The sequence below is a fragment of the Grammomys surdaster genome, unplaced genomic scaffold (genome assembly GCF_004785775.1).
Source record: "Grammomys surdaster isolate TR1022 unplaced genomic scaffold, NIH_TR_1.0 99, whole genome shotgun sequence".
Taxonomy (NCBI): domain Eukaryota; kingdom Metazoa; phylum Chordata; class Mammalia; order Rodentia; family Muridae; genus Grammomys; species Grammomys surdaster.
The window spans coordinates 1,761,869-1,778,519 of NW_021604578.1; the positions used below are offsets into that span (position 1 = coordinate 1,761,869).

General features: G+C 35.9%; 1 protein-coding gene across 2 annotated transcripts in view; it reads right to left on the bottom strand.

The window, feature by feature from the left end:
• Hcn1 (hyperpolarization activated cyclic nucleotide gated potassium channel 1) overlaps positions 1-16,651 on the bottom strand; it is a 340,159-nt gene that overhangs the window by 181,380 nt on the left and 142,128 nt on the right. The window lies entirely within an intron of this gene.

Below are 16,651 nucleotides of genomic sequence, written 5' to 3' on the forward strand. Positions count from 1 at the left end.
GAGAGAGAGAGAGAGAGAGAGCTTCCATGATTATGGATTGAAAGAATCAATATCAAAATATCAGGACTGCTTAAAGCAACAGATAGATTTAACACACTCTCTAAAATTTATGCAAAACATTAAAAGGAAATGCTAAATTTTATTAAAAATCATGCATAACCCAATCTATTTTTGCTATCATGTATTAATTATTCAGCTTACTGGGTTTGTTTGTTATAGTTTCATACATGTGCAAAATTTACTTTGACTAAAAACACACTGCTCCCTGATGGCTTAAAAGGACAAAGCAGGAGTTACAATCCTACCTGACCTAAAATGTGTTACAAAGAGGTAGCAATTAGAATAGCAAGAAGTCTGTCATAAAAACAGACACCTTTACCATCATGAAATGAAAGGTATTCTAAACATCAACTGATAATGCCATTGGCCAACAGAACACACAATGGAAAAAGGACTGTATTGGGAGAAATTGCACAGACATAAGCAAAATAAAATAATGTAGACCCTTTTCTTTGACCAATTAGAAAAATCATTCAAGATGAACAGAATATATAAATGTAAGACATGAAGTATGAATCTTTTAAGGAAAAATTATCAAAAATGTTTAGGACAGTGAAGTAGAAAATGTTTCTTTTTTTAAAGAAAATTCCAAATCAAAGAAATCTCAAGCTAAGTAGGAACATGGATGACATGAAGCTAAAATGTGTTTACAAAGCAAACAAAAAACATTATATATTGACTAGTACCTATACAATGGTTCATAATCTCAAACTAAATTCAATTTGTCAAGGCATTAATACATAGAATAGATAAAGAACTCTAACTCTATATCAAACACTGAATAGCATAACTTTAAAATAGATAATAGACACAAATATGTGTTTTTTAGAAGAAGTAAATTAGCAAAAACTGCCCAACATCCTAATTACCCAAAAGAAAAAAATCAAAAGTATATCTTACTAGTGAGAGGTGGGTGGAACCAGAAGACTGTTGCTTATTGCATTGTAGGGTTACTACAGGTAATAATAATCTAATGTATACTTTCAAAACATGGGAAAGGAATTTGAATGCTTTTACCAGATACAAATGTTTGAGGATTAAAATCTGTTTACAATGATTTAAATCAAATACATATTGAAATACTACATGAAAGCCCATTCTTATAAACAATTTCTTGTTTTTATATAGAAAGTTACCAGTGACCAACCCAAATTGGGATCCATCCCATGTGCAAGCACCAAACCCTGACAATATTACTGATGTTCTTGCTGACAGGAGCCTACCATGGTGATCCTCTGAGAGACTCTACCAGCAGCTGACTGAGACAGATGCAGATACTCACAGCCAAACATTGGACTGAGGTCAGGAAGGCCGTTGGAAGAGTTAGGGGAAGTATTGAAGGAATTGAAGGGGATGACAACCCCATAGGAAGACTAACAGAGTCAACTAATCTGGACCCTGTCCCAGAGACAAAGCCACCAACTAAACAACATACACAAGCTGGTCCAAGGCCCTTAGCACATATGCCTGGCCCCAGTGGGAGAGGATGTGCCTAATCCTGTAGAGAATTGATGAACCTATTTTAAAAAGATATTCAATTTAAAAAAATAAATTACATCACTAGCAAAAGTCACAGTGCAATTGATACGATTCTGGTTTAAATATTTGGAATGTTGCAACCTATATAACATTTTACTGAGATAAAATACAGTGTGACTTAACCCTGAAGATATTTTGGCACAAAAGAATGGATGAATACTTAGAGCCTGAATTGCCAACCAGAGAACATACATGGGACAACCTAACGGCCTCTGAATGAAAGTAAGAGTTGTGCAGCTGGGTCTTCCTGTAGGACTCCAAAAGTGGAAGCTGAGTCTGTCTCTCACTACATTGCCTGCCTTTGAATCTCTTTTGCCTAAGTAGGCTACCTTGTCTAGCCTCAATAGAAGAGGATGCTCCTAGTCTTACTGCAACCTGATACACCAAGGCTGGTTGATATCTATGGGAGAACACGCCTTTTCTTAGGAGAAGAAAAGAAGGAATAGATAGGGGCAGGGTGAGGTGACAGTCCGGGACTGGAAATAGAAGAGGGAGGGGAAGCTGCAATCAAGATGTAATAAAAGAGGAAAGAAAAGAAAAAATGCTGGGTGGATAATGTATAAAGAGTTATAAAAAATCAGTTTTGTTCTCTTTTCCTCTGCCTGGTTGTCTCTCTGTGTTTTATATCACCTATTCAAAAAACAATTTACTTAGGTTTTATTTCCTCTATAGTACTTAATACACATACGTTTACAAGATATCACTGATTGATATTACTATTGTGTAAATTCCATCTCCTTGCAACTAAATAGCCTAGGCACATATCATGCTACATGGTTAACGTTCCTTTCATACTTAATAGTGTGCATGTAAATTTAATGTCAGTATATTGAAAAGTATTATTATTCTGTATCATAAAATAATATAAGTCATGTAATTAAGTGAAGAATTTGACACATGAAAGAGCAAATAAATAAAATGAATTATAAAATTTCATGATTGTTTAATCAGAGAAGTGTATAAAAAATCTCTATGTTTTTACCCAGAAGGTTTCATCATAAATTAACAAGACATGATCTTTAAAGGACAATTGAATGTTAATACACTATAATTTAATGCATATTTAAATTGTATGTGCTATGTGTTCTTAATCTTTAATGAAATGTAATTATGCTATGAAGAAATTATAATTTCAGCATAACGAAATTTGTTATAACACAGTTTTTAGTGAAGCTTTACAGAAAAGTCCAACATTTACGACACACACACACCTTTACTTATCAGTTAGCTTCAGTTGTGTGTTGAATATTTAATGAAATAAACAATTTTAGAAAGTGTTTTTAAGGCGTTTTCAAAAAATTGTTCTGCAGCCTTATGGCAGGGGCAACAGTGTCAACTGGCCAGACGTCCCGGAGCTCCAGTCACCAACCAAATATTACACATGGACAGGACCGTGGCTCCAGCTGCATATGTGGCAGAGGATGGTTTTGTTGAAAATCAGTAGGAGGAGCAGCCCTTGGGCCTGGAAGGGTTCAATGTCCCATTATAGGGGAATTCCAGGACTAGAAGGCATGAGTAGGTGCATAGGTGGGGGAACAGCCTCAAAGAGACAGTGGGAGGGGGGATGGGATAGGAGTTTTCCGGAGGGGACACCTGGAAAGGGGATAACATTTGAAATGAAAATAAAGAAAATATCCAATTTTAAAAAATTGTTCTGAATAGCAACCAGAAATAGAACTAGATTATAAATGATATCATCTCTGGAACAAAAAACTTAAAAAATAAAGATATACAAAAATTAATATGTATTAAAATTTTTATCCTTCATTATTTAGAAGTATCATTATAGAAGGATCCTTCATTATAGAAATATCATTATCCTTCTCTCTAATGACAGTTTAATTTTTTAATGATTTGTATCCTAAATGAAATTATGCTAAAAGTAATAGCAATAACAACATCAAAAATACTCAGATCTATTTTAAGATTTCCTGTTACATGAGAGAATATATTTTCAATTAGTTGGGATAAGTAGAATGTTACATCTTATTCTTCTAAAAAATCACTTGGAAGATTTTTTTCAAGCATTTAAGAGCTTAGTATTATTTAAGGAATCACAGTTACTGGAATTTATGGTATTAAAAAAATCGATCAAAACCATATGCTTTTTCTTTTCAGCAATTCAAATTGTTAAGATCAGTAAAATACTTGCAATATGAATCACATTCTAAATAAAATTAGGGATACATTTGTTGCCCTAACAAAACTAATTTTACTTTTATTTTCTTAAGAATACCACCAACCAACCAACAGAACTTGTTCATGCTGTTTTAAGATTTTAAATAATTATATATGTGCCAAATAACCAAATAGCTACTGATTTAATTGGAGAGAGGAAAATTGCAAAGACTCCCAGATAATTTTATCTTTCCCAAGGACACATGGTGATGCATGGGCTGTTTATTCACTACTTAGGAAGAAATGTATGCAATTCTCATTAAGACCTCCATAGTAATTATGCTTGAAGCCTTAAAGTGTACCAGGCCTAGGCAAGTCTTTTCATCTCTGTGCTTATTGCACAGTTTCTAACAAATGAATATCTGAGTATCTTAAATTAAATTTTTGTTTATGAACTTCCTATTTAAAATTATTAAAATAGTTCAAATGTAAACAATTACAAAGTTTTATTTTTTAAAGCACACCTTCTTAGACGGTGGTCTGCAACCCCATATAGTGTCACACAGCTGTACCTGAGAGTTATGAGTTTAGTCATAGTAAAAGGTTTCTGAACACACAATGATGAAAAATAATTCAAAATAAAATATTACATGAATTCTAAGTGTATTGGCAGCAATTGCCTGTATGGAACCTCTGCATTGTCACTATGCCCTCGATTCTGAACACACATGAGCAGATTGCCTCATGAATGTGATGTTATGTAATGCCAATGAACCATGCCTGAAACACCTCAGCTCGAGTCAGGACTGTGGTGTACTATGAACAGAGGTGTTCTTAATATACATACGAAGTTTTTTTCTCTTCCAGAATCATCATAGTTTCATTTTAGAAGGCAAGCTCTTCAGTATTTTCCTACAATTATCCCTCAGAATGTAAGGATCAAATATGCCTTTTGATTGTACTGTGTTAAACTTTCATTTTAACATTTGTTACAGTCAGAGACTATTACAGAAAACCCCAAATGGTCCAAACTACAGAGAATAATTGGTCGTGCCTAGTACAAGCATATATACCTACATCACATTTCCTATACCCAAAGCTCAGAGAACATTTAGGAAGAAGATGGAAAATATTGCAAGACCCAGGGGACTAGGAATATACAAGTCTCTTTGTCTATCTGCTCGTTACACAGTTTCTACAAAAAAAGAAAATCTCAGTATCTTAAATTCCTAGTTATTTATAAACTTCATATTCAAAATAATTAAATTATTTTATTTATTTGGGTGAGATTGTATCTCCTTAAAGCCACAGGGGAGCTGTGTACCGATGATACCTCAACAGTGTGGCTGCCTACACCACGACACCACCAATAGATGCGCTAATGTTAGACACTATGAATGAGTGTTAGTCTCACAAGATTCCACGGACAATGACTGAAGCCTGAAAGTAGGAGAAATAGTCTTCCCCAGAGATAAAGCCTGGTTATCCAATACTAAATGGTCAGGCTTTTATTTACAATATTATGAGGAAGTTTTCACAAAGATGTATGTAATCTCATGAGTTTGTAATTACTGAAGTGAAGTAATTATGTAAAGTATACAGTTTTCTAATTTATTTTGGACACATTTCAAACTTGTAATAGTAAAGTTTTTAAATTATTTATGCATTTAGAAAACAGAGTGAACTACAACAAGTATTCATGTGGAAGTGCATTATATTTTCACATATAATTTTGTATTATATATGTAGATAAATGTATCACACATTACAAAGCAACACATGATTTTTATTTGAGACAGGGCTTCTCTACATAGTTCAGGCTGTTTTTGGTATTCACCACTCACCATGCAGACCAGAACCAGATTGGACTTAATGATACAGAGCTCCACTTGCCTCTGCCTCCCAAGAGCTGGAATTAAAGACAAGTGCTACTACCACCATACAACTCATAGTATTTTTATAATTTTTAAACCTTGGCCTTAATTTTATTGTTTTTACTTCAACTATGCATTAAATAACTATTATAAGCCAAGATTGCTAGCCACTGAACAATTTCAATATGTTGTCATGTTGAACTGATTTCTGATAAAGATGCAGAATAGGAAAATGGTACTGATTTAACTGCTATTTAACTAATATTGGTGCCTATATCATTATGTAGAAGAATGCAAATAGTTTCATCTTTATTTCCCTGCATAAACTCAAGTCCAAGTACATCAAAGACCTCAACATAGAACCAGATACACTGAACCTGATAGAAGAGGAAGTGAGGAATGTCCTGGCCTAGGAGACCATTTACTTAACTGTACCTGTTTTTAAAATTACATTTGAATTTTTAACAAAATTAAGAGAAAAAGCTGCCTGGTACAGGTTGTATTTTATCAATCAAAAGAGAAATAATATTTTAAAAGGTTTTCCTTTAACATTACTTCATTTTCATTTTTACTCATGAATTGGAAATTTTTTATAGCCTCACACACAGGACATAGTGTTGACAGCATACCTCTCCAAAGACATCTGTATTTACTAATAATTCAATTGTTATCATTTATCATCTATTTAATATTAATCTTGATTACTCTAAAATCTAAAGAATATAAAATACATAATAACTCAAAATCATATTTGAAATATTTATAACTAAAATGCTCTAATTTAACAACCTTAAACATGCAGGCCAATAGTAACTTTGCCAATGGTTCCCATCAATAATAAAGAAATGTAATGAAATAATAGGAATTTAAAGGATCATTGCTTGTGAGAATAAAAATATAAGATAATAATTTGGTTTGCACGGAGGGTACTTCACAGGAAGACAACTAGATTATTGGTCATGTCTGAAAAACTTTTCAGTAAAATATAGACATTATCATGTTTTGTACTGTTCAAAACACAGTTGTAGGAAAGTAGATGATAAAATAATCCACTCTTTAGTAAACAATTATTAGCTTATATGATGTCCGACAGCTCCCGGGCTTTTCTTCTCTTCCCATCTTGACTCTCTATTGGGAAGGAAAACAGCCGTGGTCTAATTCGTCAGCACTACACACAGTTTACACTGTCACTGGCACCAATTCCCTCCATCTGGCCAGAGTCTGGGCATGCCTTCCTCTACAACTCTTGCCAGTCTGTTGCCATAGCAGCAGCAATGAGGGCTAGTACAGGAAGAGGACATAAGGGAAGTGCACTCTAGGTCCATGCTTCTCTTTGATATTCTGAAAGGGATCTGAGGCCCTACTGATCATTTTGTAGACATTAAATGAAACTACTTCAGAGAACATAGAATATACTTCAAAAATCAAATGAATTTTATTAATGAAGATGATCTCATACAGAAACTGAGAAGGTGAACCTGACCGTGATCAGAAGACCACCATGGACTACATGCTTATCATGATCTTAAAGATTACATGAGCAAGATCTTAAAGAGATTTAGACTTTTTGTTCACAGGAGAATTGCAAGAAAATTAAGAGCAAATGTAATATAATCAATGTATGAAAGCTCCCCATTATTAAAGATGATATAGACTTTCTTCAGTAGTCACATCAAAATGCTGATAAAGGTAAAGACTGGATTTTCTTCCTAACATAATTATGTATAAAAATATCATTATTACCAATATTGTTTTTCTCACCTTATGCAGATATACAGCTTTATATACCTGCTGAAAACATTTACTACTAAAATTTTACCAAAAGCATGTTGAATCTACATAGTCTATAATATCAGGGGCTTGGAGTATACAGAAAAATTTACATAACAGCAATTAATCATATACTGAATCATTTACAACCCAAAAGAATGTAAGTCATGCGTTCTCGTCCAGCCAATGAGGCTACTGGGCAGCTATTTCTAACTCTAGGCAGTATTTCTAAATCTAGGGATTCTGTAGATGATACTGAATTAAAACATCTGGGAGATCATCCTTTCTTTGTCCACAGTACACTTGTGACTTTTGATTTCCAGACAAAAGGCCACTGTGTATCCCACATTTTAAACCATAGAAAAGTAGAATCATGACCATTGTCTTCTGACCTAGATTATCTGTGTTAGAAATTTCCAACCTAATTCAAAGTATATAATGGAGGCTAGTTCAACTACTTTCCTCAATTATACAACAATACCCACATTTAATACTCAAATACAGAAAGTGGGGTGCTTCGGAAGTCCACTCTCCTGGGGCTTGGAGTGGGAAGGGCCACCGCAGGCCACTCTTGTAGCTCCGGCAGCTTTCTCAGGGCCTATGCAGCCTCTGCTCACAGCTGTGCCCAGTGGTGCCCAGGGCCCCCCTCTAGCCCTCCGACTTTAGGAGCTCTCCCAGAGTTGAGTTGACATAGCTCGCAGTGAGCATCACCACTCCAGGAAAACATTTCACCTAGAGCAGGGTCCCAGCTCCTCCCACTGAGTTTAGCCCTGCTCGTGGAGGTCAGGCTGCCACCCTTCTTAGCTTACGCCAGGAGATCCTGGCAGCAGTCAGTTGTCTAAAACTGACTTGTGACCAGCCATCCCCTCAAGGCCCTAGTTCAGCTGCATGTCATAACACTCAGGTGACTTCCAAAGCCATCCTCACTGTTGGAAAACAAAAGTCAAATGCCATGGGTCGGGGGATTCCTAGAGAACTGAAGGAACAGGAGGCAAAAGGCTGGCTAATATATGTTCTTGGCTTAGGGGATACCACATGCAGACGCCTTTAGACTTCCGAAGCACCCCACTTTCTCAGCCCCAGCGGAGAGTGGGGTGTAGACGCAACAAAAAACGTGAATGCATGATATAGAATCGCTGCCTTTGCACTGCACGGCACTGAGCATGAACGGTATTTGTATAATGTTGGCGAAGGAATTTAACAGAAACAGAAAGCTGTGTACTGTTGTTTGGCCCGTTTCCCCCGCCCTCTCCTGTCCCTACCGAATCGATTCTGTCCCCCAGTGGTTGGTATTTGATGGCAGCTCTTGGTCCTGTGGCTGTTTATGTCTCACTGAAAACACAGAGGGGTGGGAGGACAGTGGTAAGGAAAGTAATTTTTTTCTAATTTTTGTATAGCTATCCACGAGCGTTTGTATTTTTTGAATAGCAAACACTGTGTTTTCTGGTCCTTGGGGGTTGGTTGAACTTCCTATATTATTTTTTGGAAAACTTGAGTTTTACCACATTCTTAAACAGATGAGAAATAAATTCTTTTGACACTGCCAAAAAAATACTCAAATACAGACTATTATTTTTTTACAATTATTAAGTAATTAATTTTAATGTGCATATGTGCCTACAGAGATGTGGGTGTGGCCATTAGATGACATTTTATGAGAGTCATTTATCTTCTACCATCTGGGTGTTAGGGGTTGAACTCATGTATTTAGGCTAAGCAGTAAGCACCCTTGCCCACAATCCTTCTTGGTAGTCATGTTTATTGTCTTTTATGGGAACTTTATGAAATAATAAGGATTTAGAGTATGTTTTATTAACAATCAGCAATGGGTAGACATACTAAAAAGATTACATTTTTAAGTACTTTCATATAAGTTCTATATATCCAATTTACAGGATTTGTGATTTAGCATAAAGCCATAATATAGAAGATCAAAAAGTGCTTTATTAAGTTACTAGACAGTGGGTAGAATATATCATGATACTTAATTTGAGAAATAGTTACCTAACTCTGCAGTGGGCAAAGAGTTTTGTCTCTAGATTGAGGCCCTTCTGAATGTGAAAGAAGCTAAGGTGGGTGAGCCATCAACTAATTTAGTAAAACTATCTAAACCTAGACAGCATAGAAAATGCAGCACATCTGGATTGCAATTAGAGATGAGTGTAAAAAATCACACATAGTGACTGATTGCAATGATCAGAAGACGTCTTAAGATCTGACCAGGATATCACTTTTGAAGGACAGAGGAAATTTACATTTTGTTGACTTTAATCCCACTCCCCAGCCCCCCACTCTGTGTCTGTGTATGTCTGTGTATGTCTGTGTATGTCTGTGTGTGTCTGTGTGTGTCTGTGTGTGTATGTTGGTATACGTATGGGAGTATAGAACCCCATGAAGGCCAGAAGAATGTATCAGATTCACTGGACCTGTAGTTAAAGGAAATTGTAAGCCATCTAACATAATTGCTGAGAATCAACATGGGTTCTTTGGAAGAGTAGTCAGAGCATGTTTTTAACCTGTGAGCCATCTCTCCAGCCTCAGAGGGGCTTTTCAACCTATCAAATTTAAATTATATTCTTAGATGTTATGGCAAAGCCTAGTTCTTAGCTTAAATCAAGCCTTGTTTTGTTAAGTGGAACTTATAATCACATGAACCCGGTATCCAACATATACTTAGAATTAAGTTGGATGTGAGTAACAGAATAGGACTTGCATATCATTTAAAGATATGCATATATATGCATATATATATATGTATATATAATTACATAAATAAATCTTTCCTAAAACTCATATTTGTGAATTTTATAAATTGTTATAAGGAAGAAATACTTAATCTTGATGTGAAGAATCAAACATGGGATCTTTGTAAGGGTAGTTAGTGTATGCTCTTAACCCCTGAACCTTCTCTCCAGCCTAGACATGTTTGCAACCTATCAAATTTAATTTTTATCCTTATATCTCACTGCAAAACCTCACTATCAGACAACACCATGATACTTGTATGAATTTTTGAGAGCAGTGAGTGAGTATTTAGTCAGAGAACTTTTCTCTTCCAAAAGAAATATATTTCAATTACTTTTAATTCCATGATCCATTTCATATGTCAAAACTATCAAAATCTTGCTATTAATAATTTTTCTATGAAAATTATCTGTGGCTTCTGAGACTACATGAGCTGGTTTTCTGAAATGAGTTAGGGCTAATATAGTTTAAAGCCCTATGAACTGGATTGAGGAGATGTAGCCCCCACAGACCGATGTGTTGGAATGCTTGGCCTACAGGGAATGGCACCATTAGGAGGTCATCTTTTGAGGTTTCATGAGCTCAAGCTATACCCTGCATGGAATCAGAGTCTTTTCCTGGCTACCTTCATTTCAAGACGTAGAACTCTTGATTCCTCTTCCACTAAGTCTGCCTGCATGCTGCCTTGCTTCCTTCCCACAATGGTGATATAATGGACTAAACCTCTGAAACTGTAAGCCAGCTCCAACTAAACTTTTGCATATGTAAGGTTGCCTTGGTCATGTTGTCACTTCACATCAGTAAAACCCTAAGACATTCTAAAAATGTTGAAAATTGTATACATTATATGAGCTAACCTATAAGCAACAATCTTCCAAATTCAAATTCTTCATAGGTGTCGCCACGTGCCAGAGATACAAAGTACAAATGCAAGGATAATAATTAATCTTGGCTGACATTTGAAGAAATCAAACTTTAGTTCAATGACACTATGAGAATAAAAACACAGTTTTGAACATCCACATGGAATACTTGTGCAGAAATAATTAATTCCCTAATCTACTACTAACTCATCGATGTCCACACTATGAAATGCCATAATCTTTCAGAATCTAAAAATACCTACTACTGCTTTCATGGCAGATGTACATGCTCAATATATACTATGTTAATTTATAAACAAACAAAACTGTGAAAAGACAAAATATTATCTGTTAAGAGAAAAAGAGATTCCTCATAATAAATAAATGTATGCCAACTAGAAAATCAGTATGCTGAATTAAAAAATACCAGAAATATAATTTTGCACATAAACTCTACTCATATTTCATCTTACTTATAGCAATATATATACAAATAGAAATGTTATTCTCATGTCTGCCCCTCTGTAACACAATGGCTCATTAAATATGACCAACCCTCGATATCTATCCTCATAATTCTTTTAATGAGAGCTGATACCATTCTATTACTTCCTTAGCTGACCATTTCAATGGGCAAAGTTGCATGGTGATAGGAAAATAATTTAAGTTATATTGGAAGAATAAAAAAATGCCTTAGATGGAAAATGTTTGGCATTGTTATATACAAGTTACGAAGGATTTATCTTTTGTAAACTTAAAAAAAGATTTTTGTAAACTTCAGAGTCCACTTGAATTCACTTCCCACATGTCATGTGGACCTCAAATAAGTACTGTCAAGCAACATTCTGTTTCCCATCCCACCTGCCTATTCTTGAGGGTGGGATCTATTCCTTTTTCCATTATCTTAAGACCCATTCCCCTCCTCCAACTACCAAGACCATGGGCTTTAAAGTTTCAAATGTATACCAAAGAAAAAGCTTTTCCCCCTAAACTCTTTAACTTTATTTTCTATCTCTAAGAGATAGAGGGAAGGACAGCCCAGCCTATGTGGTAGTAAGTTCAGGTTTTGGAGCAGGGTATGCCAGATAGAGGCCAAGGGATCCTAGGAGAACCTGGAGTCCAGGTCTTATTTGGTATGTAAAATATGTCCCTTAGCCACTTGTCCCAGACCTATCTCTAAGAGTTAGAATACAACGTTAGGGAGTTTAGGGAGAAAAACCTATATCTTTTCTAGTATCTCACCAAGGCCCAACCTCACAGAATACTTCAACTGGGCCTGCACACTCCTACTCCCAGATGGTCCCACAGCCTAGACAACAGTGAAAACAGCCAGCTCTTTCTAGACTTGGCCAACATTCCAGCTTTTTGCATGCTCCCAATAATGACATCCCAGTGTTAGGGGAAAGTAGTAGTCATACATGATTGCATTGTCCCTTATTCATTTATTATCAACAAAAGGTTGGAAGGCAGCACCATCTGATAAGTTATTTCTCTGTCAGTGAATGAAACGATTCAAGCCAGATTAATTTATATTAAATGCAGGAAGGTGCTCTTGGAGAGTTCACTGGCCCCAAGGGCAGTTGCATGGGAAGGGAGAGTGGGTAGTGGGAAGAGAGAGAGAGAGAGAGAGAGAGAGAGAGAGAGAGAGAGAGAGAGAGAGAGAGAGAATGCACAGAGATTAAGAAGCAGAAGCAAAAGAAAGAAAGAAGGAGGAAGAGGAGGAGGAAGAGGAGGAGGGGGAAGGGGGAAGGGGAAAGAAGAGGAAGAGAAAGCAGGGAGATGAAAATGTCTGGGTTCTGTTGGTCTAGTCTCTGAGGGAAGGTTGCTCTGAGGCCCAGAACCTGGGGTGGCAAGTTCAGGGTTTGGGCCAGGTATGCCAGATAGGGGCTGAGGGATACTGGGAGAACCTGGAGTCCAGGTCTTCACTGATATGTAAAATATGCCCCTTAGCCCCTTGTCCTAGAGGCTGAAACCAAGCACCTACAATCTCAGAAACATGGGTGATAGAAAATAACATGTGTGTTATAAAGTTTACAGAAGTTGAGTAGGTATTCTGTGACATGCTATCCTCTAGGTATGACATGGCTGCTGGACACATCAACTCATAGCAGCTGTGAATGCCTACATGAGATTAAGCTAGACAAATGTTCAGCATGGTTAGAGGGAGGGGTTGCTAAAGCCCACACCTAACTGAGGAGCTATTGGCAACTGATAAATAATGAGGGAGGGGAAGTCACTTGTCTTTGGGGATGTGGCAGCTGGTAGGTCTATGCCCCAGTGGATGGCCACCACCAGCCATTTGTCTGTGGTCAGCACTGATTGGTCTCAGGGGCCTACTAATGATAAGACAAACCAGTAACAAATTGAAGACACAAATTTGTTAACGAGATGCATCAGTGGATCCCAGGGGAACTTGAAGGGAGATGGTAGGGGTGAATAAAATAAAACTCAAGGTAAACATGTATGGAATTTTCAAAGAATAAATGAATTATCTAAATAATATCTTTATCATTGTTCCTTTGTATGCGTGTGCATATCTTACACTTTCAAATATTCAAGAATGAAATGTGTTCATTTAATGGTGAAACAGATCTCATGAAAATAATTCAATCAGAACTCAAATTTGGTAAGTTAGTTTTAGTGTATTTCAGCAGAATAAGCTGATTAGTAAAACTGGGCTGAAAATGTCTCTGGGTAATATTTATAGCCTTAAAGTTTATTAAACCCATGTGTGGCTTTATTCAATTCTTTTATCAAATATTTTAGAATTGATGATTCATATTTTAATAAAAATTACTATCCATGATTCTATTTCCTTAGAAAGAATCTTCACTGTGTTCAAAAGTCACATATTGTGTCTCATAATACAGATTAATTAACTTATTAGTTATCTCATTCAAATTATAAACAAATGACACTGTGATTGGTCTCTGAGAATATCAAAGATACATGTGCACAGTTATTGCTTATTGTTTTTAAAGAAAACTTCAGTAGAAAAACAAATACAAGTATTTGGACATTTTGTTGACCTATTCTGTAGACTTTTAGTTTATGAACATGAATAAATCAATAAATTAAGTTCATTGGAATATGAAATTGATTTGAATATGAACATGTATCCCAAAAGGTGAATGGTTATTAAAATTTGAGTCATGCAGATCAGAATGGACAAGAATAATTTCCTATACTTTAAGTGGAGAGCTGTTTCTATGAACATTTTCTGTGTTATTTATGTAGGGACTTGTAATCCTATTTTGGGATGAGATTACTGTATGCTTTTCTTCCAATTCTGATGATATACAGACACATACATACACACACATGCTCATGCTCATACACACACACACACACACACACATGCTCACGCACACATACACTGACAAACATTTAAAAGCATTGACTACAAAAATAGAAATGCTTTTTTCCAATGAAAAGATCTTTGTATCATCTCAAAAACATCTTTTCTCTTGTAATAAAAGCTCTATTTTCTCTTCTTTTCTTAAAATAAAAGAGCTGTGTTGGGCTTGGTGGTGCACACATTTAATCCCAACACTCAGGAGCAGAGATAGGCAGATCTCTGTGAGTTTGAGGTCAATCTTGTCTACAAAAAATAACTTCCAGAACAGCCAGAGCTCTAATACATAGAGAAAACATGGAGAGAGAGAGAGAGAGAGAGAGAGAGAGAGAGAGAGAGAGAGAGAGAGAGAGAGAGAGAGAGAGAGAGGGGGGGGGGGGGGAGGGGGAGGGAGAGGGAGAGAGAGAGAGAGAACATCATGATTTTTCTAAGGCAGGACACTACCTTAAAATCTACATTTCCTGTAACCCTTATAGATATATATGTCTACATTTTAAGTAAAAAACGTTAGGCTTACTAAATTGGCATGTAGTCTGTAAACATTGTTTCTTAATCTTCCTTTAACTTTGTTTTTGACTTAAAAAAAGAAATACCATGATTTTACTGAGGTCTGAAAAAAAATATTTGTAAGCAGAAGAATAAGAATCACAGAACTCTAATCAGAGACTTTGCATCACTAGGAAATCATGTTGCCATAGGAATTTCCCAGTGTTTATCACAGAATGACTCTCATGCAGAAGTGACTGTAAAATGAGTAATTACTCTGTATATTTAGTTTAATGTAATCTCACTGATATACATGCTAAAATAATGGTAAGAAATGAAAAGATTAACTTGTTTTCTCATGATTAAAAGGCTCATACAAAAAGCAAAGATATCCATTTCTTGTTGCTAGGAGTTTTAGTGTAGAAAATTTAACATATTTATTGTATTGTGTATCTCTTTGATCATACACTTTCTAGATAATTCATTAACAGTTTTCTCTGGATAATGATTAACTCTATAATACAACTCTTATCTTAACAAAAAGTATTTATATTGTGCAAGGTAGACCATTGAACACCATGATAATTTTTTGTATCCATTAGAAAAGATCCAAAATTGTTGTGTGTCAAATCTCAACTAAGATTTCTATTTAGCTAGAGATTCAGTAATTTCTACTCAATTTGAAATCCACTTCTTTCTTTATTGGATATTTTATTTATTTACATTTCAAATATTATCTCCTTTCCCGGTTTCTCCTCCACAACCACCCCACCACATCCCTCCAATCCACTTCTAATAAGCAGTTGATGAGTCTGATCCTCACCTCATGTTCCTTTCAATATCCCAGATGTGTGCCCTGAGCTGAGTGGGACATGGCAAGAGCAGCTGTTTTTCAGGAGTGTTAGGATCATTCTGGACACATGGAAAATTTCCAATGACAAAGAACTAACTGTGTTCCAAATAAGATATAAAAGACTTGAAGGAAGATCAACTGAAAGTTTAGAAAAATAAGGCTATTCACAGGTTGGATAGATATCCTAGTAAAATAGGTGCAGTGGCCTAGCAGGTGTGAGGGAGAGTGTTGTAAATTAGCATCACAAGGTTCTTCAAAACATCCAAAACCTATAGGATCATTAACTGTAGTTCTGTATTATTAAAAGTTCAACCAAAAAGTAAAAACAAAAACCAAACAAAAGAATCATGTTTGGACCAGACATTACAGCAAGAACTGAATAAAAGGATTGCTTGATGGATTGAAGAGATAAAGCAGTGGCTAAGGGCACTGGCTGCTTCTGCAGAGGATGCTGATTCAATTTCCAGCCTTCCCATCATGGCTCCTATCAGTTTCAGCGGAATCTGATGACAGCCTCTGGCTTCCAGAGGAACAAAGCAAACACATGATACCATTACACTTATAATACTATTTAAATTTAAATAGGACCAATTGTGTGAAAGTTAAGGATGCTCATATCATTCTGTATTACTTTAGGTTCTCCTAAGAAAGCATGTCACATACAAAACAGCTATAACAACAGTTTAATTAGAAAGAAGGGTTAATAACGAGTTAAAATAGAAAGCACGGGTTATTGATGCTTGCTTTAGAGAGTGGAGAAGAAGGAATTCAGAGGCGATAACTACAAGGAGGCAGGGAGAGAGATGTTCAGCAGAGAGAAGTGACTGCTGCACAGTTGTTGCAAAGAAGGCACCAATTAAAGCCCTGACCTTTAGTTTTCCTCTTTCTCTTCCTATCTTCTGAGGCTCCCCATAACCTACACATAACAGAAAGTCAAATTCAAGGTGTCATTGTTTCTAAGGACTAGAATAACCTGGAAGCTTTGAAA